This window comes from Budorcas taxicolor, chromosome 1, assembly GCF_023091745.1.
Source record: "Budorcas taxicolor isolate Tak-1 chromosome 1, Takin1.1, whole genome shotgun sequence".
In the NCBI taxonomy this organism is placed as follows: Eukaryota; Metazoa; Chordata; class Mammalia; order Artiodactyla; family Bovidae; genus Budorcas; species Budorcas taxicolor.
This window is the reverse complement of record NC_068910.1, coordinates 84,272,080-84,297,689: the sequence shown is the minus strand read 5'-3', so window position 1 is coordinate 84,297,689 and position 25,610 is coordinate 84,272,080. Positions and strand designations below refer to the sequence as shown.

Below are 25,610 nucleotides of genomic sequence, written 5' to 3'. Positions count from 1 at the left end.
AGAAATTGGCTTAAAATTCAACATTCAGAAAACGAAGATCATGGCATCTGGTCCCATCACTTCATGACAAATAGTTGGGGACACAATGGAAACAGTGAGAGATTTTATTTTGGGGGGCTCCAAAATCACTGCAGATGGTGACTGCAGCCATGAATTTAAAAGACGCTTGCTCCCTGGAAGAAAAGTTATGACCAACTTAGACAGCATATTAAAAACCAGAGATATTACTTTGCCCAAAGGTCCGTCTAGTCAAAGCTATGGTTTTTTCAGTAGTCATATATGGATGTGAGAGTTGGACTGCAAAGAAAGTTGAGTGCGGAAGAATTGATGCTTTTGGACTGTGGTATTGGAGAAGACTCTTGAGAGTCCCTTGGACTGCAGATCAAATGAGTAAATCCTAAAAGAAATCAGTCCTGAATGTGTATTGGAAGGACTGATGCTGAAGCTAAAACTCTAATACTTGGGCCACCTGATGGGAAGAACTACAATATTGAAGGCAGGAGGAGAAAGGGACAACAGAGGATGAGATGGTTGGATGGCACCACCGATTTGATGGACATGAGTTTGAGCAGGCTCTAGGAGTTGGTGATGGACAGGGAAGCCAGGCGTGCTATAGTCCATGGGGTCACAAAGAGTTGGATATGACTGAATGACTGAACTGAATTGAACTGAACTGAACAGTCAATGATGGGATTCCCAGATGGCTCAGTGGTAAAAATCCGCCTACAAATGCAGCAGACATGGGTTCAGTCCCTAGATGAGGGAAGCTCTCCTGGAAGAGGAAATGGCAACCCACTCCAATATCCTTGCTGGGAAAATCCCAAGGACAGTGGAGCCTGGCTGGCTATAGATCATGGGGTCACAAAGAGTCGGACAGAACAGAGTGAGCATGCACAATCAGTGGTACCAGCTTCACTGCCCACTTTACATTCCTACTACTAATCCATTTGTGACATCCTTGAACACTCCTTTTTAACTCTATGCTTTCAAAGATTCTTCTACCAAGAATTCCTTCCCCTACTTTGAGAGTTAATTGTGCATCATATGTTATCGGTATAACTCACTATATTAATACTTAGCCAAACTCCACAATGAACAAGTTGATGCTTTAAAAGAGAAGTTCAGCATTTTCTGATTTTCTTATCTCAGTATATTAAAAATTTTACATAGTTAAGTACATCTTTGTGGATAAATCGCTGGATTGCTTCTGCAGTATGGAATCCCCCATCATGCAGCCACAACTTGACGTACATTTAAATAACTGACGCAGAGACAAGATGGTAAATGAAGTGAAGTGAGGCAGACCAGTAGGGCAGGATGGATGTGTCAAAACTGATTGGCCAGTGTACATGTTTAAATAGTGTGGACAGCTTTCCTGGAGGCCAAGTGCACTGGATGGCTTGCTTTGAAAATACCAGCATAAACTTCTTAAGCAACTGTTTTATGGTGTGTAACACAAGTATAAAACTGATGCTTTAGGAAAATTAGGCACTGGGTTTGCTTTGTTAATGAAACAGAAATGATTTTTTTTCTTTATAAGAAAATCTTGAATGCTCTTCTCAGGCTGATACAGCATGGAGCCAGTCACTCCCACACATTCTTCTTCCAAGAGCACACAACTCCCATCTGATGGAGGGCTGCTCTTATCTGACCTTGTTCTTTCCAAATGACATCATCCCTTTAGCTATTAAGAAATGACTTGTACTTTAGCTTTACCTCTTGAAGTAAGGTCCGTTACTGTATTTAAAGATCATGTGACAAGTAAATGCAAAATGTAAAGCTGTCTCCCCATTCCAGTCCAAATACCAGCATGAAACATCTGATAGGCCAGGGAGAAAAAGGAAGAAGGAAGCAAGCAGTTACTGAATCCATATTATGTATGAGACAAAGCTTCTAGACTGTAACTTGTCCCAGACTTGAGACTGTATCTTAGTTATCTCTAGTGCCTAACACAGTTCCTGGCACCTACATAGTTGCTCAGTAAACATTTACTGAACCAATCGACATGCATTCCTGATGTTGTCCCATTTGATACTCACAACCACCTTCTGAATTTGGAAGTGTTTTCTTCATGTCATAAGGAGACTAAGTAATTCATCCAGAATCACCCTGAAAGGCCTGATTACAAACTAAGGATATGAGACATCTTAGGAGACTTCCCTGGTGGTCCAGTGGCTAAGACCCAGCATTTCCAATGCAAGGGAACCATGTTCATCCCCTTTTCAGGGATCTAGATACCACACGACACATCTAAGACCTGATGCACCCAAGTAAACAAAATAATTTTAAAAAAACAGGGTGTAAGACATGTTAGCAGTCATGTAGAAAAACCCAACTTTTAATAGATGACAAAGCATTCAGTGAATTTAAGTGACTATCTCCATAGACCACTTACAACAGAGCAAATGACACCACTAAGAACATGAAAATCAAAAGAAACACAGAATTTTAAGCTTAAAATATTCTAAACAATTAGTATGGCCATTTATACACGAATATATAGGCTGCAATTTGACATTTTGAGTGTGCCTGTAATATGGCAAGAACAAAGATGACTAAGCAATAGACTCTGCCTATGAAGGTACAACACAAACAGAAACAGCACAATAAAGCTGACCCTATGCCTTTACAGGGGCTTCCCTGGTGACTCAGATGGCAAAGAATCTACCTGTAATGTAGGAGACCTGGGTTCAATCCCTGGATTGGGAAGATGCCCTGGAGAAGAGAATGGCAACCCACTCCAGTCTCCTTGCCTGGAGAATCCCATGGACAGAGGAGCCTGGCAGGCTACAGTCCGCAGGGTCGCAAAGAGTCAGACACACCTAAGTGGTTAATTATATGCCTTTACAGAGTTATGGAGCAAGCATTGTGGGGGCACCATTGGAACAAATAACTCCACACTAAACAGAAAGAGGGCTTCCCAGGTTTCTCAGTGGGTAAAGAATCCACCTGCAATGCAGGAAATGCAGAAGACATGGGTTCAGTCGCTAGGTTGGGAAGATCCCCTGGAGGAGGGCATGGCAACCCACTCCAGTATTTTTGCCTGGAGAATCCCATGGATAGAGGAACCTGGAGGGCTATAGTGCATAGGATTGTAAAAGAGTCAGACATGACTGAATAGACTAAGCATCTTGCAAAGAGGAAGAAGATTAAGGGTATTATTAAAGAAACATTGCAGGAGCAAAGAGCAGTCACAAAAGGTCCTGGCATGGAAAGCAAACCATGAGGAACGTCATAAGGTGGTTGTTTAGACTACGTAGGAAGAAATGGTAGGATAAAATACTGGAAATGCAGATTACTACCAATTGTGAGGAAGTTCTGCCCATGTTTATTTGCTAAAGGAATAAGAATGTTTCCCTGAAATGTTTTATGCCAAGTACCCAAAGGAAGACTCATGTGTCTTGGCTGACTCATGGCATCAGTATTCATCTCTTATCAGACAACTTCTCTTAATTTACAGGGCTTCTTTCTCAACCTGTTGGTTTCTTTCTCTGTCTTTGATCATTCTGAAAGAAAAAATGGGCCCAGTAATTGAATCTTAATCCAAATTCACACCCGATTATCTCATAATGCACAATTTCAACAGTAGAAAAGCATGATACTCCACTGGTATTGCAACAGGGTAAGAGTTTTCTTTTCTGGATAAAACTAGCTTCTATCCATGGTGGAGAGAAAGAGTTGGTATACAAGAACTTGATTTATAAGAACACAGATGACACAGTTTACATAAAGCATACCAGAATCTGCCTGCCAATACAGGAGATGAAGGAGACATGGGTTCAATCCCTGGGTCAGGAAGCTCCCCTAGAGAAGGAAATGGCTACCCACTCCAATATTCTTGGCCTGGGAAATCCCATGGACAGAGGAACCTGGTGGGCTACAATCCATGGGATCTCAAAACAGTAGGGCACAGCTTGGCAACTAAACAACAACATCATATAGGTCAACAAGATGGGTGGATAGGTTAGAACCCTAAAGCATAAATAAAACAACTTAGGCAATTGGTTTTAAACTGAGTTTTGAGAAATGATGTGATATTTCACATTAAGGTCAATCATGTGCCTTTAAGAGCATTGTTCTAATCAGTCATTATTCTTGAATAAGTAACATAAATTATAATGTTGCTTACTATTTGAAAGGCTCTTGTGCCAACTACTCCCACCACATAGCTTTCCTATGAGCATGGAAATCTCATGAGCCTGTGTGTACCTAACAATGGCATGTATACATGACATCATGATTTCACTTACCAAGGACAAAATGAATCACGTCAGAAACTGCTTCATTTCATGGAAGCCAGAAAAACCTGTCAACTTCAAAACTATGGATTTCATCTATTTCACTGAGAGTTCATACACTAAAAACTCATGTCCTATTCTATTTTATTGAAACAAGGAAAGGCTAATGTCTTCTGCTTGGTGTATCTCCAAACCTGCTTTTTCATCTTGAGGAACTTCAGTTCAGTTCAGTCACTCATTCGTGTCCAACTCTTTGCCACCCCATGAATTGCAGCACACCAGGCCTCTCTGTCCATCACCAACTCCCGGAGTTCACTCAAACTCATGTCCATCGAGTCAGTGATGCCATCCAGCCATCTCATCCTCTGTTGTCCCCTTCTCCTCCTGCCCCCAATCCCTCCCAGCATCAGAGTCTTTTCCAATGAGTCAACTCTTCCCATGAGGTGGCCAAAGTACTGGAGTTTCAGCTTTAGCATCATTCCTTCCAAGGAACACCCAGGGCTGATCTCCTTTAAAATGGACTGGTTGGATCTCCTTGCAGTCCAAGGGACTCTCAAGAGTCTTCTCCAACACCACAGTTCAAAAGCATCAATTCTTCGGTGCTCAGCTTTCTTCACAGTCCAACTCTCATGATCACTCGAAAAAAACCATAGCTTTGACTAAATGGACCTTTGTTGGCAAAGTAATGTTAACTTGAGGAACTTACATTAACTCAAAACAGTAGAGCAATTCTTTCTGCTACAACGTTTTCTTCATGACATGCTTCTAGGATTCCATTTCCTGATGTTGTTCATTTCCTCCTTCAAAGAGGCCTTTCTGAGTTTCACTCATTCGCCTGCTTCATGGGTTGATGCAGGTAGACACTGCTTTCCTTCCCCTTTGCTTTCTGAGCCAGATATTTAGTTTCCTAATACACACCTCTAGATCTGGCCTTCTGGAATATTTGCTAGTGAGAAACATAAATTTAATGACTTTTGAGTTTACCAAAAGCATCTATCATCTAAGCAAATCTTGTGCATTTTTATTTCCCCTACTTCGATAACTCTACCTAAAATTCATCCTCTCATCTGCCTAACATTTATCACAGACCTCTGATCTCATCAGAAAGCAAGGAGAGGAAGTAATGAGATGTGCCTTCTGTCTGGCGACATCAGTGCAATATCCCCTCTATAATCTTGCCTCTCTTCCAGTACTGGAAATCTTGGGTCACATTCCTTTTTATTTGTCCCAACTTTGAGTAGTTGGGCTGACAAACAGAGAAAGAAATTTACTGGAAGAATATCAGGTTTCCCACATTCTCAGGAAGACTAGACATCTATGTGCAGAATGAGAAAAAAGGCGGTGAGAGGCTATATCACTGAAACCACAGCCAAAATCATACCACAGAACCGGTTCAGCAAAAAGACAACCACAGATCAGGGCTTCAGATACCAAAACCAAACAGATCAAACACAAAAACAAAAAAATGTCCACTGCATCTTGATTGTGGTACTCTACCTTATGGAATACCTACCTACTTGACCACGTTTCTACATGCAGTAGTATAATTGGTCTCCTTATTTCTCTTTTAATCTTCCATCAGCTAGTACTGTAGTTCCCAAACTAGGACCTGAGGTAATCTAGGGGACCCAACAAGATATTTTAAATTTTCAGGGACAGCACAGCAGAATCTGTCAGGTACTACTACCCTTGAAGTGATTCACATTCTCATTAGATCATGCTACACTCCTTTCAAAGACATTTCTTTCTTTGCAAAGCTGGGCTTTCCATGATTGCTGCAATAAAAAGCAAGGACCACGTGAAAATCAATGGGTAACAGGAAATGAGAGTGCAGTGCCCAAACATTCCAAGGTTAGCGAAGTTGGACTGTGCCCGGTAGGTATACACATCCTGTTAGTAACTGTGTCTATTCAAAATGAAACTAAACACTTTTTCTTTAGGTATATATATATGTTTTATAAAGGGCTTCCCTGGTGGCTCAAATAAATGGTAAAGAATCCACCTGGAGAGGGTGTGGAGAAAAGGAGAGGGTGTCGAGAAAAGGGAACCCTCCTACACTGTTGGTGGGAATGCAAACTAGTACAGCCACTATGGAGAACAGTGTGGAGATTCCTTAAAAAATGGCAAATAGAACTGCCTTATGACCCAGCTATCCCACTGCTGGGCATACACACCGAGGAAACCAGAATTGAAAGAGACACATGTACTCCAATGTTCATCACAGCACTGTTTATAGTAGCCAGGACATGGAAACAACCTAGATGTCCATCAGCAGATGAATGGATAAGAAAGCTGTGGTACATATACACAATGGAGTATTACTCAGCTGTTAAAAAGAATACATTTGAATCAGTTCTGATGAGATGGATGAAACTGGAGCCTATTATACAGAGTGAAGTAAGCCAGAAAGAAAAACACCAATACAGTATACTAACACATATATATGGAATTTAGAAAGATGGCAATGATGACCCTGTATGCAAGACAACAAAAAAGACACAGATGTGTATAACGGACTTTTGGACTCAGAGGGAGAGGGAGAGGGTGGGATGATTTGGGAGAATGGCATTGAAACATGTATACTATCATGTAAGAATTGAATCGCCAGTCTATGTCCGACGCAGGACACAGCATGCTTGGGACTGGTGCACGGTGATGACCCAGAGAGATGTTATGGGGAGGGAGGTGGGAGGGGGGTTCATGTTTGGGATCGCATGTACACCCGTGGTGGATTCAAGTCAATGTATGGCAAAACCAATACAGTATTGTAAAGTAAAATAAAGTATAAATAAAAATTTAAAGAAAAAAAATTAAAAAAAAAAAAAAAAAAGAATCCACCTGCAATGCAGGAGCCCTGCATTCAATCCCTGGGTTGGGAAGATCCCCTGGAGAAGGGAATGGCAACCCACTTCAGTATTCTTGCCTAGAGAATTCCATGGACAGAGGAGCCTGGCAGGCCCCAGTCCATAGGGTCACAAAGAATGACTGAGTGACTTTCACTTTCACTTTCATGCTTTATAAATGGCTACTTGGCTGTTAAAACATGAAAACTTACTAAGGTGTTTAAACCTAACAATTTAACAAATGGAACTGTTAGGTATTTCTTTTGGCCCAGGTAGGTTGTGGGAAAAAATTATTGAGACACTAATGGTACCATGAACCAAAACAATTTAAGAAACTCTAAACTAGTACAATGTTTATTGGTTAAAAAACTAACTGCTTTTGGGGACTTCCCTTGATGGTACAGAGGTTAAGAATCTACCCTGCAATACAGGGGACACAATTTCAATCCCTGGTCAGGGAACTAAGCTCCCATGTGCCACACAGCTCAGTTTAAAAAAAAAAAAAAAGAATTAGTAGTCAAAAAACTCCAAGCAAACAAAAGTACAAGACAAGACTGGACAGCTTCACAGGGCAATTCTATCAAACATATAAAGAAGAACTAATGCCTATCCTTCTCAAACTATTCCAAAAAACTGAAAAGGAGGGAACACTCCCAAATTTATTATTTGATGTCATATTACCCTAATACCAAAACCAGACAAAGATACTATTTGAAAGAAAATCACAGGCCAACATCTCTGGGGAATCTAAATGCAAAAATAATCAGCAAACTATCAGCAAACTGAATTCAACAGTACATAAAAATGATCACACTCCTTGATCAAGTGGGATTTATTCTAGGGATGCAATATCTGCAAATCAATCAACGGAACACACCATATTAACAAAAGGATGGATAAAAATCACATGATCATCTCACTCAGACATGTCCAGCTCTTTGTGACCCCACGGACTGTAGCCTGCCAGGATCCTCTGTCCACGGAATTCTCCAGGCAAGAATACTGAAGTGGGTAGCTGTTCCCTTCTCCTGGGGATCTTCCTGACCCAGGGATCAAAACTGAGTTTTATACACTGCAGGAAGATTCTTTACTCTCTGAACCATGATCATCTCAAAAGATTCAGAAAAGGCATTTGACAAAATTCAACATCCACTTATGACATAAACAGTCATTGAAAGTCCTAGAGAGGGAATATATCTCAACATAATAAGGCCATATATGAGAAACCTACAGTTAACACCACACGTGATGATGAAAAGTTGAAAGCTTTTCCTCTAAACTCAAGAGCAAGACAAGGATGCCCAATTTTGACACTTCCATTTAACACAGTATTGAAAGTCCTACCCATAGCAATCAGACCAGAAAAAGAAATAAAAGCATCCAAACTGGAAAAGAGGAAGTAAAACTGTTTCTATTTGGAGATGAAAGTGAAAGCGAGAGAGTGAGTCCCTCAATTGTGTCCGACTCTTTGTAACCCCATAGATTGTAGCCTGCCAGGTTCCTCTGTCCATAGAATTTCCCAGGCAAGAATACTGTAGTGGGTTGCCATTCCCTTCTCCAGGGGATCGTCCCAACCAAGGGATCAAACCCAAGTCTCCTGCATTGCAGGCAGATTCCTTACTGTCTGAGCCGCCAGGGACCTACAATTCATTTGTAGATGACCTGACATTATATGTAGAAAACCCTAAAGTATCCACCAAAAAAACTATTAGAACTAATGGTTTTTCCAGTGGTCATGTGTGGATGTGAGATTTGGACTGTGAAGAAAGCTGAGCACCGAAGAATTGATGCTTTTGAACTGTGATGTTGGAGAAGACTCTTGAGAGTCCCTTGAACTGCAAGGAGATCCAACCAGTCCATTCTGAAGGAGATCAGCCCTGGGATTTCTTTGGAGGGAATGATGCTGAAGCTGAAATTCCAGTACTTTGGCCACCTCATGGGAAGAGTTGACTCATTGGAAAAGACTCTGATGCTGGGAGGGATTGAGGGCAGGAGGAAAAGGGGATGACAGAGGATGAGATGGCTGGATGGCATCACTGACTCAATGGACATGAGTCTGAGTGAACTCTGGGAGTTGGTGATGGAAAGGGAGGCCTGGAGTGCTGTGATTCATGGGGTCGCAAAGAGTCAGACACAACTGAGCAACTGAACTGAACTGAAGTCAGTAAAGTTGCAGGATATAAGATTCATATACAGTTGATATTTATTATTTTAAGTTTAAATTTTGGAGTAAGACATATGCAGTAATAGATAAGTAATACAGAGACTAAAAGAGATATGACAATTAAATGCAATGTATGGTCCTATATTGGATATTGAAGGCAAGGGAGGATGCTTTAAAGAACATTATTGAATCAGTTCAGTTCAGTCACTCAGTCATGTCCGACTCTTTGTGACCCCATGAACCGCAGCAAGCTGGGCCTCCCTGTCCATCACCAACTCCCAGAGTTCACCCACACCCATGTCCATTGAGTCGGTGATGCCATCCAACCATCTCACCCTCTGTCATCCCCTTCTCCTCCTGCCCTCAATCTTTCCAAGCATCAGGGTCTTTTCAAATGAGTCAGCTCTTCACATCAAGTGGCCAAAGTATTAGAGTTTCAGCTTCAACATCATTCCTACCAATAAACACCCAGGACTGATCTCCTTTAGGATGGACTGGTTGGATCTCCTTGCAGTCCAAGGGACTCCCAAGAGTCTTCTCCAACACCACAGTTCAAAAGCATCAATTCTTCAGCACTCAGCTTTCTTTATAGTTCAACTCTCACATCCATACATGACTACTGGAAAAACCATAGCCTTGACTAGATGGACCTTTGTTGGCAAAGTAATAATGTCTCTGCTTTTGAATATGCTATCTAGGTTGGTCATAACTTTCCTTCCAAGGAGTAAACGTCTTTTAATTTCATGACTGCAGTTACCATCTGCAGTGATTTTGGAGCACAAGAAAATAAAGTCAGCCACTGTTTCCCCATCTATTTGCCATGAAGTGATGGGACCAGATGCCATGATCTTCATTTTCTGAATGTTGAGCTTTAAGCCAACTTTTTCATTCTCCTCTTTCACTTTCATCGAGGCTCTTTATCTCTTCTTCACTTTCTGCCATAAGGGTGGTGTCATCTGCATATCTGAGGTTATTGATATTTCTCCCGACAATCTTGATTCCAGCTTGTGCTTCCTCCAGCCCAGTGTTTCTCGTGATGTACTCTGAATATAAGTTAAATAAGCAGGGTGACAATATAGAGCCTTGATGTACTCCTTTTCCTATTTGGGACCAGTCTATTTTTCCACATCCAGTTCTAACTGTTGCTTCCTGTCCTGCATACAAGTTTCTAATTATTGAATAATTGGCAGAATTTGAATATTGACAGTATATTGGGTCATAGTACTAAACTTCTTGAATGTGATCATTGGACTGTGGTTATGTGAGGAAATGTCCTTATTAAGAAACACATATTGAAATGTTCAGAAATAAAAGGATATGATATCTATAACTAACTTCTATTATTTATGGAAAAATTAATAGTAATATATATTATAAATGTTGCTCAGTCATATCCAACTCTTTGTGACCCCATGAACTGCAGCATGCCAGGCTTTCTTGTCCATCACCAACTCCTGGAGCTTGCTCAAACTCAAGTCCATCAAGTCGGTAATGTCATCCAAGCATCTCATTCTCTGTTGTCTCCTTCTCCTTCTGCCTTCAATCTTTCCCAGCACCAGGGTCTTTTCCAATGAGTCAGCTCTTCACATAAAGTGGCCAAAGTATTGGAGTTTCAGCTTCAACATCATTCCTTCCAATGAATATTCAGGACTGATTTCCTATAGGATTGACTGGTTTGATCTCCTTGCAATCCAAGAGACTCTGAGTGATAAGGTAAATGTGACAAATAGCAAATCTGGATAAAAGATATTCAAGAGTTTTTTGTAATTTTCTTACAATTTATCAGTAACTTTTAAATTATTTTTTAAAGGTTTTGTCCTAAAATGGTTAAATGGAGCAATTGGTCACATGCAGTTTGGCCTAAAATGTATTGTTTTCAGTATTTTAACACATTATTGATCAGAGATGTATTAACGCCATAGGTGTTAGCTTCTGCAGAATTCCCTGGTCAATAATGTGTTAAAATGTAATAAGGCTTTTATTTTCTTTGATAAGAAATAGGAAGTGTTTTGATCATTTAATAATGATAACTTTTCCTACTTTGGGTGCTTTGAAAACCAAATAGTAGCATAAATATTTTGTGTATATTGCATTTTCAGGAAGGAATTAGATGTGGATAATTTAGATTAAAATACTACTTACAATTTTCTGTATTTAAGTCTTATACTTATCCTGAACTAGAATGATTTGGATCAAGTAAAGAGACTTGAAAGCAAACTGAAGAGTTAATGATCAACTCTAAAGCCTACGTGGTGCAAAATGTCAAAATTTAACTTTGGTAATCCTGATACTGGTTAACACTTCATGATGATCTGATTTGCCACCATACTCTTACTTGTTCCTGTGATTGTCCAGGGATATTTTCTAGTTAGAAAATTTTATATTACTTCAATTTTTACATGTTAATTCTTCACGTTTTAATGTAAGCTTCATGGAAACAATGTAGTCATTGTCCCCCACACCAGTCTCCATCCCTTATTCCCCCTGTGTCATTCCACTTTTTTACTTTTACCTTCTTTGACCCTGTTACCCTTTCCCATTGTATCCTCCTCTACTTTTTTTTTAATTGGAAACTTTCTTCCTGGTTCTCCACACTAGCCTCACCTTAGTTGCAGCTTTCATCATCTCATGCTTAGATCACTGTAACCATCTCAAAACTGGTCTTCTACCTCTAGGCTCTCCCAACAAATCCACACACTACAGAAGTATTTATTTTTAGAAATTCAAAATCTATATACTTGTCTACTATATCCAGTTTAAACTTTCCAGGATGATATTCAAGGTCCTCCAGGACTAGCAACAAATAACTCGTACTAGCACTTTAGTTAGCTCCCACAGTTTCCCAGCACAAAATCTCCTCCCCAGCCATCTAGGTTTGTGCTGTCATTTCCTTATCTCTAAGAGATCAAACCATGTTTTTTCCTCCTTAAATAACCTGAGAGAACTTTGTTTCTCTCTCCTTCCCAGTTATCCATCACTGACATATTTAGGACAAAGGTCAAGAAGTTTCCCTGGTGACTCAGATGGTAAAGAATCCACTTGCAATGCGGGACACCTGAGTTCTATCCCTGGGTTGGGAAGATACCTTGAAGATACCATTTGACATGTGGCCCAGGGCATCTTAAGTGTTTGCTCCTAAATAGAAGTAAACCTCTTGAGTGAAAGTTGCTCAGTCATGTCCAACTCTTTGCAACCCCATGGACTGTAGCCAGCCAGGCTCCTCTGTCTATGGGGATTCTCCAGGCAAGAATCCTGGAGTGGGTTGTTATGCCCTTCTTCAAGGCTCAGAGGTTAAAGCATCTGCCTGGAATGAGGGAGACCTGGGTTCGATCCCTGGGTTGAGAAGATCCTCTGGAGAAGGAAATGGCAACCCACTCCAGTACTCTTGCCTGGAGAATCCCATGGAGGGAGGAGCCTGGTAGGCTACAGTCCACGGGGTCACAAAGAGTCGGACACGACTGAGCGACTTCACTCACTTGTGAATGGTTGCATGAATATTGCAATGCTCTGGCTTCAGTCTTATACCGTCTAAGCAGGGCTATAGCCTGGAAGTACAGGAGAATTAATAAATAATGAGGGGTGGCAGTCAGTGGATAAATACCCCAGCCTCCCCATCCTTCACTGAACAATTCTGTTGTTCCGTCGCTAAGTCATATTCGCCTCTATGTGACCCCATGGACTGCTGAGCCACATTCTATGTGGTTCAACAGATAATCCTCAAAGTAAATGAGTCTCATGTTGCCACAGTGGTTTCTATCTGGGTATCATACCCTTTATTGGCTTTCTCTTTTCCTTGTCTTACTCTTCATACTTCCTCACTCTGTTTCCTGGGATCAATAGCACCAGTTCCCAGGTAAATGCACTTGAACTAGCTATATCCAAGTCCTTACTTAGGCTCCACTTTTGCAGGACCCAAGACATAAAACAATATTCATTATTCTTCTATTGCTTTATTAATAAAATCCCATGTTTTAGCTGCACCCATGGCCACTTTGTTATAGGTTGCATTTTTCCACCATCTTTGCAACTAAATGAGTATATATGACTTGCTTACGAATGGGATACAAGTGAACTTATATGCCAAGCCTAGACATTAAAAGAAATACAGGTAAGCTTTTCTTTCTCCTTTTTCTGTTCCTGATGGCTGAGATGAAGATGTGATGGCAAGAGCTGCAACAGCCATGATGGACCCCGAGATAGAAGCCATCGTTTAAGGACGGACTGATCTGCCCATCCCACTCTGTGTATTACTTCACTGTTAGCTGATACAGGAGAGAAAAAAAAACTTCTCTCTTCTTAAGCCATGGTATTATAGTGATTTCTGTTTTAAAGTGGCTTAGACAATATCCTTAATTTGGATAAAGTCATACAGCTTTTAAGTAAGGGACTTCACAATTCAACTCTTAGCAAGCCATTCATTTGTTGTGGCTATGTAATATCTCTCTTATATGTCTACATGGTGGGGCAGTAAAAAGACTAAGTAATACTGCATTACCTATGACACGTTCCAGAAAAGACGATGTCCCTCCCTTTTTCCAGTGGAGGAGGGAAAGAGTGATTCTGAGTCCCTTCAAGAATACAAAGCCATATCTCTTACATCTACTGCCTCAGAGTTGCTCTGTAAGAAGCAACAACCTCCTTTTCTCCTCTCTGCCATCTAGCTGGGCAGCCATAAAACAGCAACTATGTATCAGTGCATCTTCATCCATGCTGGCCAGGATGGTGTCCAGATCAGCATTGCTGGCTGGGAGCTTTGTTGGCTGGGAGCACTACTGCCTGGAACATGGCTCCCAGTCGGATGGCCAGATGCCAAGTGACAAGACCACTGGGGCAGGAGATGACTCCTTCATCATCTTCTTCAAAGAGACAAGTGCTGGGAGGCTTGTGCCTAGGGCAGTTTTGCAGACCTGGAACTCACAGTCATGGATGAAGTTCGCACAGTAATGTACCGCCAGCTCTTCTACCTTGAGCAGCTCATCACAGACAAGGAAGATGTTGCCTGTAAATATGCCCAACATTTTTTCAGTGCACCACTGGCAAGGTGACAGTTCGACCGTAAAGAAAACTGAGGGCCTAAGAACTGATGCTTTTGAACCGTGGTGTTGGAGAAGACTCATGAGCGTCCCTTGGACTGCAAGGAGATCAAACCAGTCAATCCTAAAGGAAATCAGTCCTGAATATTCATTGGAAGGACTGCTGCTGAAGCTGAAACTCCAATACTTTGGCCACCTGATGTGAAGAACTGACTCATTGGAAAAGACCCTGATGCTGGGAATGATTGATGGTAGGAGGAGAAGGGGACGACAAAGGACAAGATGGTTGGATGGCATCACCGACTCGATGGACATGAGTTTGAGCAAGCTCCAAGAGTTGGTGATGGACAGGGAGGCCTAATGTGCTACAGTCTATGGAGTCACAAAGACTCAGACACGACTGAGCAACTGAACTGAACTGACTGGCAAGGGGATCACTAACCTCATCATGGACCAAATTCAGAAACTGACTGACTAGTCACAGGTCTTCAAGGCTTCTTGGTTCTCCACCACTTTGGTGGGAGAACTGGTTCTAGGTTCACTTCTTTGCTAATGGAATATCTGCTGATTGTGGCAAGAAGTCCAAGCTGCAGTTCTCCATTTACTCAGTGACCCCAGGTTTCCATAGCTGTAGTTGAGCCCTACAACTCCATCATCACCACCGACACCCCCTAGAGCACTCTGATTGTGGTTTCATGGTAGACAATGAGGGCACCTATGACATCTGTCTTAGAAACCTTGATATTGAGTAACCAACATGTACTAACCTGAACAGATTGATAGGTCAAGTTTGTCCTCCATAACTGCTTCCCTAAGGTATGATGGAACCCTGAATGTTTGGCGTTTGTTTGTTTGTTTGTTTGTTTTTATTTTGGCCACTTTTGTACTGTAATCTTAATTCCCTGATCAGGGATGGAACCCATGCCCGCTGTCATGGAAGCACTGAGTCTTGACCACTGGACCTCCAGGGAAGTCCTAGAACCCCGAATGTTGATCTGACAGAATTCCAGACCAACCTGGTGCCCTATCCATGCATCCACTTCCCCAGCCACATATGCCCCTGTCATTTCTGCTGAGAAAGCCCACCATGAAAGGCTCTCTGTAGCAGAGGTCACCAGTGCTTGCTTTGAGCCAGCTAACTAGATGGTGAAATGTGACCCTCACCATGGTAATTGCATAGCCCGCTGCCTGTTGTACTATGGCAATCTGGTTCCCAAAGACGTCAGTACTGCCACTGTCACCATCAAGACCATCCAGTTCTTGGAATGGTGCCTCACTGGTTTCAGAGTGGACATTAGCTACCAGCCTCACACTGTGACACCTGGCAGACACCTGGCCAAAGGACAGTGAGCTGTGTGCATGCTGAGCAACACCACAGCCATCGCTGAGGCCTGAGCTCACCTGGACCACAAGTTTGACCTGATGCCTGCCAAGCGTGCCTTTGTTCACTGGTACATGGGTGAGGGCATGCAGGAGAGAGAGTTTTCTGAGGCCTGTGTGGACATGGCTGCCCTTGAGAAGGGTTATATGGAGATTGATGTGGATTCTGTTGAAGGAGAGGGAGAAGAAAAAGGAGAGAAATACTCAAGTTAAAAATGACACACAGGTATTGCTTTTACAGGGAAGTTGATTCTGTTTTAAATGTGGAAAAGCTGTGGTCCAATCAGTTAATTTGCATGTAGCAGTGTATATCCTCATATACAATTATTGACCTATGCTTTAAAAAATTATACTTTGTTACAGACCCAAGTTATCCATTTTTTCTCTGATGGGTTTGGATAAAATGTTTCCTGTCTTAAATGAAAAATAATGCAAACAAAATGAAGAAGCTATGAAGCTATACAGAAAACTTAAATCTACTGTCATTATTACAATACCCAAGGCAAAATATTTACCCATAACATGGGCTGAACTGTGACCGACCCCCACCTCCGAAAGTTTATGTATTGAAGTCCTAACCTCCCACCAGTGTATCAGAATGTGACTATATTTAGAAATAAAATATTTAAAGTAACACTTAATTTTTTAAAAGGCCATTAAGGAGGGCCCTAACCCAATCTGACTAGTGTCTTTATAATAAGAGGAAATTTTAACACATGCAGACATCAAGGAGGTTCACACAGAGAAAAGACCATGGTAAGAGGCAGGGAGAAGGCAGCCATCTATCTGCAAGCCAAGGAAAAGGGCCTGAGAGGAAACCACACCATCACCTTGGTCCAAGACAACTTGATCTTGACCTTGATCTTAATCTCGGACTTCCAATCTCCAGACTATGAGAAATAAACATCTACTATTTAAGCCACCTAATCCCTGGATCAGGAAGGTCCCCTGGAGAAGGAAATGGCAACCTACTCCAATATCCTTGCCTGGGAAATCCCACAGACAGAGGAGCCTGGCAGACTATAGCCAAATAGCATTGCAGAGTTGACATGACTGAGTCACTGAACGCTGACACTAATGGAGTCCATGGTACTCTGTTACAGCAGCCTTAGCAAAGTAATAAAATCATTTACCTTAAAAATAACAGAAGGACCTAGCATCTAATTCCACTGGATTTAAATAAGTAAATGAATAGTGATGGTGTCATACTGCTAGGAAACATCAAGAACAGTTTTCTCTATAACAAGCCATTCATTATTCTGCTTGACGAAGGGAGAAGAGTAGTGGCATGACCTACCTTAGACATTTGTAACATTCAGAAAGAACACAAGGGCCTCTGTGAACCGTTCTAACTTTGCTAAATGTAAAATGACATTGGTCTAGATTCATCTGAAGTGATGAAGCAGCAGAATTCTGAACAACAAGCTGAGCAGCTGCATGAACTTCCAGAAGTGAAGAGTTTCATAAACATCATTAAAATTTTATCAAAAGCAGGCCACAAGATGTCAGAGGAAAATGAGGCTTTACAACTTTAAAACATATATATATATATATATATATATATTCATGTTTGATTTTCAATGAACCAATTATTTCTATGGTTATAGGATGCTTCCTATCTTCTGATACGAAATACCTTAAACACAAAATGTCAAAAGCTGCACTTTTCCTGGAAATTACCCTCTGGCATATATTCAGTTTTGGGTGTTGGTGCTGTCATCCTCAGAGTCACTCAAGCCGGAATTTCATTTTTGTGTCAATCTTCTCTTTCATGTCTTTTTATAAAAGAGCATCCTGAGATAACATTTTAAAACTGTCACTTAAAAAAAAAAAACTGTCACTACTTGCAACTATTAATCTCTGTGAATCAAAATTATCTTGCCACTTTACAACAAACAAAATTCAGAAATAAAAAAATTGCAAGGCTGAAGCTAATATAAAACTATAAGACTCACTTCATACCTCTCCAGAAAGTCTCCCTGGACCACCAAGGTCCAGTGAGAAGGACTTTTTCATATGTCCCTTATTTGGGATATTTTTGAGGAGGGGGGATGGCTTTTTGTTTGGTATTTTATTTATCTTCAACAGGCAAATTTATTTTTAAGGAAAGAATGTGACAAAAACTAGTTATTTTTTTAGAAAAAAAATACAGAAAAAGTGTTCATGAAGCTCTTCTAAAATATCTCTTCTATTTTAATTAAAAAACTTTAAATTCCTAGCTCATCATGAAGTTCTTTCAGTTTGGTTTTTAAAATTCTCTTAAAATCTTAGGATATAAAGAAACAATGAAAAAGTGACCATCAAAAGTAGAACAAAGTTAGAGTTTATAATGTAAATGAATTCAAGTATATAATTTTTAAAAACTTACCAAAATAAGAAGGTTCAGAAAGAGAAAAACAAATATCACATATATGTGGATATATACGTATGGATATAAATAACGAATATATGTGAAACCTAGAAAAATGGTACGGATGAACCTATTTGTAGGACACGAATAGATATGGAGACATAGAGAACGGACATATGGGCACAGGTGGGAAAGGAGTTCAGCTCAGTTCAGGCGCTCAGTCATGTCCGACTCTTTGCAACCCCATGAACTGCAGCACGCCAGGCCTCTCTGTCCATCACCAACTCCCGGAGTTCACTCAGACTCACGTCCATCGAGGCAGTGATGCCATCCAGCTATCTCATACTCTGTCATCCCCTTCTCCTCCTGTCCCCAATCCTTCCCAGCATCAGAGTCTTTTCCAATGAGTCAACTCTTTGCATGAGGTGGCCAAAGTACTGGAGTTTCAGCTTTAGCATCATTCCTTCCAAAGAAATCCCAGGGCTGATCTCCTTCAGAATGGACTGGTTGGATGTCCTTGCAGTCCAAGGGACTCTCAAGAGTCTTCTCCAACACCACAGTTCAAAAGCATCAATTCTTCGGCACTCAGCCTTCTTCACAGTCCAACTCTCACATCCATACATGACTACTGGAAAAACCATAGCCTTGACTAGATGGACCTTAGTTGGCAAAGTAATGTCTCTGCTTTTGAATATGCTATGTAGGTTGGTCATAACTTTCCTTCCAAGGAGCAAGCGTCTTTTAATTTCATGGCTGCAGTCACCATCTGCAGTGATTTTGGAGCTCCAAAAAATAAAGTCTGACACTGTTTCCACTGTTTCCCCATCTATTTCCCATGAAATGATGGGACCAGGTGCCATGATCTTAGTTTTCTGAATGTTGAGCTTTAAGACAACTTTTTCACTCTCTTCTTTCACTTTCATCAAAAGGCTTTTTAGTTCCTCTTCACTTTCTGCCATAAGGTGAGGGCAGGACAAATTGGGAGATTGGGATCGACATATATACACTATCATGTGTAAAACAGATAGCTAGTAAGAATCTGCTGTATAGCATGAGGAGCTCAGCTCAGTACTCTGTGATGACCTAGGTAGGTGAGATAGGGTGGGGAAGTCCAAGAGAGACAGGAGAGATGTGTACATATAGCTGATTCACTTCACTGCACAGCAGAAACAAACACAACGTTGTGAATCAATTATACTCTAATTGAAAAACAGAAAAGAACACATATACACAGAATACTTAGAAAGTGTGGGAAGTTCAACAGTCCTTGAAGAGCACGTACAGGAAGATACAACACAAGAAACACGTATTTCATCTCCTGTTGTGTCATCTTCCCAGAAGATCAAATGTCAGTAGCTAACTGTAAAACCCATGAAATGATACTGGACTAATCACACATGTTTTTAACTTTTATATTTATTTATCTACCTTGCTCACTAAACTCTGAGCTTCTGGAGTACAGAATGTGCTAGCACAAGGTAGACATTTATAAATAATTGATAAAAAAAATGGAGGAAAGTGCGGGATAGAGGGTTAGTATACAAAAGTCAATCGATTTCCTACAAACCAAGAATGAACAAATGGAATCTGAAATTAAAAACATAATATCATTTACACTAGTACCCTCCAAAAATGAAACACTTAGGTATTAAAACAAATCTAACAAAATATGTATAAGACGATTGAGGAAAACTACAAAACTCTGATAAACAAAATCAAAGAACTAAGTAAATGAAAAGACATTCTACATTCATGAATGAAAGTGAAAGTGTTAGTTGCTCCATCATGTTCCACTCTTTACGAGTCCATGGACTATAGCCTGCCAGACTTCTCGGTCCATGGAATTCTCCAGGCACGAATACCGGAGTGGGTTGCCATGCCCTCCTCCAGGGGATCTTCCCAACGCAGGGATCAAACCCAGGTCTCCCACATTTCAGGCATATTCTTTACTGTCTGAGCCACCAGGAAATCCCATGAGTACTGGATTTCCTTCTCCAGAGGATCTTCCCGACCCAGGAATCACATCGGGGTCTCCTTTATTGCAGGTGGATTCTTTACCAGCTGAGCTACCAGAGAAGCAATAGGATATTATCTAGTGCTAAAAAAAGAAATGAGCTATCAATCCATGAAAAGACATGGAAGAAACTTCAATACATGTTACTAAGTGAAAGCAATCAATCTGAAATTTAAAACACAAAACTGTAAAACTACAGGACATTCTTCCAACTACAGGACATTCTTGAAAAAGCAAAAATGGGAGGAATAAGATCAGTGGTTGCCAGAGGAAATGGTAGGAGACAGATGAAAAGGCAGAGGACAGAGTATTTTAGGCAGTGAAAATACTCTGCGTGACATTTTAATGATTAATATATGCCATTATACACTTGTCCAAACCTATAGATATATAATACCAAGGATGAATCCTAAGGTAAACTGTGGACTTGAGTGATCATTATGTGTCAATATAGGATCATCTTTGGTTTAAAAAAAAAAAAATTTAACAGAAACTATGCATGTGTGGTGGCAAGGAATACATGGGAAATCTCTGTACCTTGCCCTCAGTTTTGTTGTAAACCTAAAACTGCTCTAAAAAACACTGTATTTCAAAAAAGGAAGGAAGGAGGTTGACAGTAGGGAGGAAAGAAGGAAAAAAGACAAGTGCAGAGGAAGGGCTCACAAATGAGGTTAAGTCTGCCTGTTATGCTAAGATCTCAAGGCACTATTGACAAGACCTTTCCTCAAAGTTATCTCTAATATCCTGCTTCCCTTCGCTTTCATTTTCTCCACCCAGCTTCCAGCTAACTGGAAATTCCCACTGTAAGAGATTCATTTTTCTGATTAAGAATTAGGGACTCTTCAAGAAACCAATCACTTAACTTTAAATACTCCTCTGCATCTGAAACATGACAGCATGTTCCCAATTGTTTAACCGAAAGGAGAGAAGGCCTGAAAAGCAGAGAATGCACCCCATTCCATGCCAGTTTCCCAGGAAAGATGGGAGGGAGGGGGTGGAATGGGACACATTCATGCACAGCAATTCAGTGCCCAGTTATGACATGTTTAAACACTGCCTTTATTGTGTTTTTCCCAGCAACTCTGTGAGATGGGAGGGTGGCACACATTTCTTCATTTGGAGAAACTGAGCTCCTCGAAGATTAGATAGAGGCAAAGCTGGAAAGAGCCAGTCAACTCTTCAAAAGTCTTCTCTCTCCCAGACCAGTGAGAGAGAGAAAGACTGCGTGGCCTTCCTAATGATAACGTGCTGATTCTGTTTGTTTGACTAAGGCTGCACCAGATTAGCAGACCATAATTACAGCTAACATTCGTGTCTCTGATACAGCTGAGGGAATGTCTGTTTCACTGAATGCCTGGGAGGGTTAAGCCAGGCAGCCTCCTGCTCTGAAAGTGATAGCGCTGTTTCCGTGTCACAGTGGATCGTTCATTTGAGCAGCGGGATTTCCTACAGCTTAGGTTTCAGATGCCTTACTCTGATTTCTGAGGCGATAAAGAAGTTTTATCATCTTTAAATGGTGTTTTTAGTGACCACACCTTTGGAAAACCTTTAGTACCTTCTTTTGCCTCTGGGTGGGAAGAGATCTGCCTTTTTATCGTTACACGACTTGACTCAGGACATCTTTCAGTGAATTGTTTTCCGCCCAGTTCTCGCCCCTTTCATTCTTTTGGATGCTTTACAGAAATATAACACAGCCTGTCGTTTAGGACCCTTGCTTCATCAGTCGATGCTGAGTTTTATTTCTGATTCCTTGAGACTTGGAAATCAATCTGGTCACTTCGTCACTGGTGATTTTCTAGAGTGGATGGGAAAATATCCTCACATTCCGCTAGAATCTCTTAGCATCTGCTCTTTTCTCTGTCTGATCCTTTATTCATCCTTGTCAACTTTTAAATCTTAAAGCAAATTGCAGGCTAAATTTGATGAACATTTCAAGACATAAATCAAGGTGAGATAAGTATGCTGAGGGCAAAGTTGGGAGTAAAGAGAAAGGAGCTGTTTCATTTTTCCCCCAAACGATCCCAAACTTTCCTTAAATAGTGTCCACAGTTTGCGGGTTCTCTAATGAAGAGCGGTTGAGAGGCAGGCTCACATTTGAGGCATGCTATTACCTTTTTTTTTTTTTCATCCCTCTCCTTAATTGGGGGCTTAAAAGGAAGGTTGCCCATAGTTTCTGACAAAGAGCATTAGCCTCATCAGAATGAAATGCCAGATCTTGGAGCTCTTTCCTGAAGACTTCAAGGCTTTTGTTGAGGTGCTGGGTGGAGTCTGACATTCCCTACCTTTGTGGAATGCAAGAATACCCTGACAGGATTAGTCAGAGAGCTTCATAAAACCTCTATCCCTGAAGGCTTCATTTTCTAGAATTGATTTTAGTATTCCTCAACAGTAAGGCAACGGGATAGACTAGATCAGTTTTCACTGAGTTTTGCAGTTTGATTGAGACCCACAATAAGAAATACGTCTTACTGATACCAAACACATACGTGTACATGAATACACATGAACACACATGACAAAAATGTCACAGAGCAATATTTATCTTTAGTACTTGCAAGTCCTTCCACTTTCCATTCCATTCTATTTCATTTTTTACAGGCAAATCTCCACCCACTGGTTTCACACACTAAGGAGGCGCAAACCCACAGTTTGCAAAAACCCTCAATGGGACACCCTTTTACTTATTTTTCTAACCCTGTAAGTCAATATAGAGAGATTTGGAACTGAGGACAAGCCTGATGAGTCCGAGGTATGGAATAAAGGAATCCAATCAGCTCTGGTTTGTTATGTTTTTAAATCTCTCTGTGTGTTCATTCTCTTCACCCCAGAGAGGATTCCATTATCTTTGCTCAAAGAGCAGACACTGCTCTGGCTGTGTCGCCTGCTTCTCTTTGATCCCAGCCCTTCCCCCAAGCCTCCCTTCTACGCTGGGGGAGGCTGTTCAGAGTCTGGGGCTTTGCTGGGCCGGCGGCCTGCTGCGTGTTCGCTGTGTTGTTTGGCTGTTTCCCACCCCAACCTGCTCCATTGCCCTGCTGAGCTTTCACTCCCTGATCTGCCAGGTTCGTGAGATGATTGTTCTATTGTTCTTCTCCTACTTCAGGGTTTGTCAGCTTGCTCCTGTAACGATTTTTAGTTTGTTGCTGAGATGACAAAAGTGGGTGGAGACTGTATTTTAGGAATAGTGTTTCTTCATCAGCCAAAGTTCAATCTGGGAAGAATTTAGCCTATCTAAAAGGATAATTTGAAAATAAGATGTTTTTGCATAAAGACAATTCAATGTATCTTAAGCCACATTTTTTTAAATGCATATATCATCAACATCAAATTAATTATACAGCATTTTAGGTTCCAGTTATCATTGTGATCAGAAAGATAAAGTAACAGACTCATTATATAACTTATTTTACCCGTAATATTAAACAACGATAGCTGTTGCAACTGTTAGTTACAAAGCAAGGTATGTAAAACACATTCCGTGATGTCAAAGCATCTAGACCTTCATAAGAGAGATAAGAAACACAGGTAAATACGCTACTATAGATAAGATTCTAATAAGTGACTTGGACACAGGGCAGAACAAAATCCAGTCATAGTATCACTCCTTTTAGAGAATTCATTAGAGTGAATTCTCAAAATATGAACTTACCAAATTTCTCTATTTTAATTAAATGCAAGATTAAATGAATGAATGAATGCATACTGGGTGCCTCTGCTATACCATGGGATGGAAGAGTCTTCCTATTGATCTTTGACTTCTTCATGTTCTTCTTGAAAGAACTAGCTGCCTAAGAACTGGACTGACAAGGAAAGAGAGCCCCACACAGGGCACACAGACACTGAGAAACACAAGAGGCATGTAAATAAAGCCATCAGTACTCAGGTCTGTCCTTCCCCTCTGTCCATCTGGAGCAGTGTTAGCCAATAGAAGTACAAAGTGAGCCATACGTGGAATTGTGAATTTTATAGTGGCCACATTTTTAAAAGTCAAAAGAAACATAAATGTATTTTGATATATTTCATTTAACTGATTATCTCTAGAATATTAACATTAAAACACATACTCAATGTTAAAAATATTAACAAGATATTTCAGTTTCGGTTCAGTTCACTTCAGTCGCTCAGTCGTATCTGACTCTTTGTGACCCCATGAATCGCAGCACACCAGGCCTCCCTGTCCATCACCAACTCCCGAAGTGCACCCAAACTCGGGTGTATCGAGTCGGTGATGCCATCCAGCCATCTCATCCTCTGTCGTCCCCTTCTCCTCCTGCGCCCAATTTCAGTTTGGGGGGTGGTTATTATTCCCATAGAGTTTTGAGCAGCCACATCTCAAGAGTTCAATAATCTCAAGTCACTAGTGGCTACTGTTCTGGGACACCACAGGTCTAGATCAAGTAGCGGAATTGGAGACAAGCCTGGGTAGCTAATGAGCTTCTCTAACATTTAAAGGAAAGGTCTCTTACTGCATGGACGGGAAAAGCCTGAAAATTATTTCTCTGTGCATATTAATGGAGAAATGGGAGCTGCCAACTAAAGAATGACCCTTGTTTCTCCTTCCAGCCTCTCGGACTTGGGTTGATGAGAGAGAACTGGTGTGGAGTCTCCCCTACTCCCCCAGTACCCCAACACCAGCATCTGCTCTGAGGAAAACAAAACAACCTCTACAGCCATCACACCAGGATCACACCTTGCAGCTGATAAATGCTTCCATGTCATATCTCACTTAGTCATGTTAACCACATTGTGCAGCAGTTAGTGGAAGTATTGTTATCCTCATTTTATAAATGAGTAACAGGAGCTCAGGGAGATTAAATGATCTCTCCAAAGTAGCACAGTTACTAGTCAAGTGTCGTGAAGCTCAAGCTAGCATGTGTCCCACAAAGCCACAACTGCCTGGTGAAAAGAAGTACAGGAAATATTTACTGAAGTATGAAACTCTTTCTCCTTTGGCAACACCCCAAATCTTTCTACCACTCCCTGCAAAAAAAAAGTGGAGTCAGAAAGAGAAAAACAAATATTGTTGTTTTAGTCACTCAGTCGTGTCCGACTATTTTGCGACTCCATGGACGAGAGCCTGCCAGGCTCCTCTGCCCGTGGGATTTCCCAGGCAAGAACACTGGAGTGGGTTGCCATTTCCTTCTCCAGGGGATCTTCCAACCGAGCAATCCAACCTGCATCTCCTGCATCGGCAGGTGGTTCTTTACCACTGAGTCTTCAGGGAAGCTCAAATATGGCATATTAAAGCATATATATGGAATCTAAAAAAATGGTACAGATGAACCTATTTTCCGGGCAGGAAAGCAGATGACGTACAGAATAGACATGTGGACACAGCAGGGGAAGGAGGGGGTGGGATAAATTGGGAGAGTAGCATTGCCCTACATATGCTGCTGCTGCTGCTGCTGCTAAGTCGCCTCAGTCGTGTCCGACTCTGTGCGACCCCAGAGACGGCAGCCCACCAGGCTCCCCCGTCCCTGGGATTCTCCAGGCAAGAACACTGGAGTGGGTCATACATATACTACCACACGCAAAACCGATAGCTAGTGGGAAGCAGCTGTGTATCACAGGGAGCTCAGCTCAGTGCCCTG

General features: G+C 41.2%; 1 pseudogene; it reads left to right on the top strand.

Moving 5' to 3' along the window:
* The first annotated feature begins 13,930 nt into the window (after positions 1–13,930).
* Positions 13,931–15,871, top strand: LOC128052188 (tubulin alpha-1A chain-like; annotated as a pseudogene).
* Positions 15,872–25,610: the final 9,739 nt, after the last annotated feature.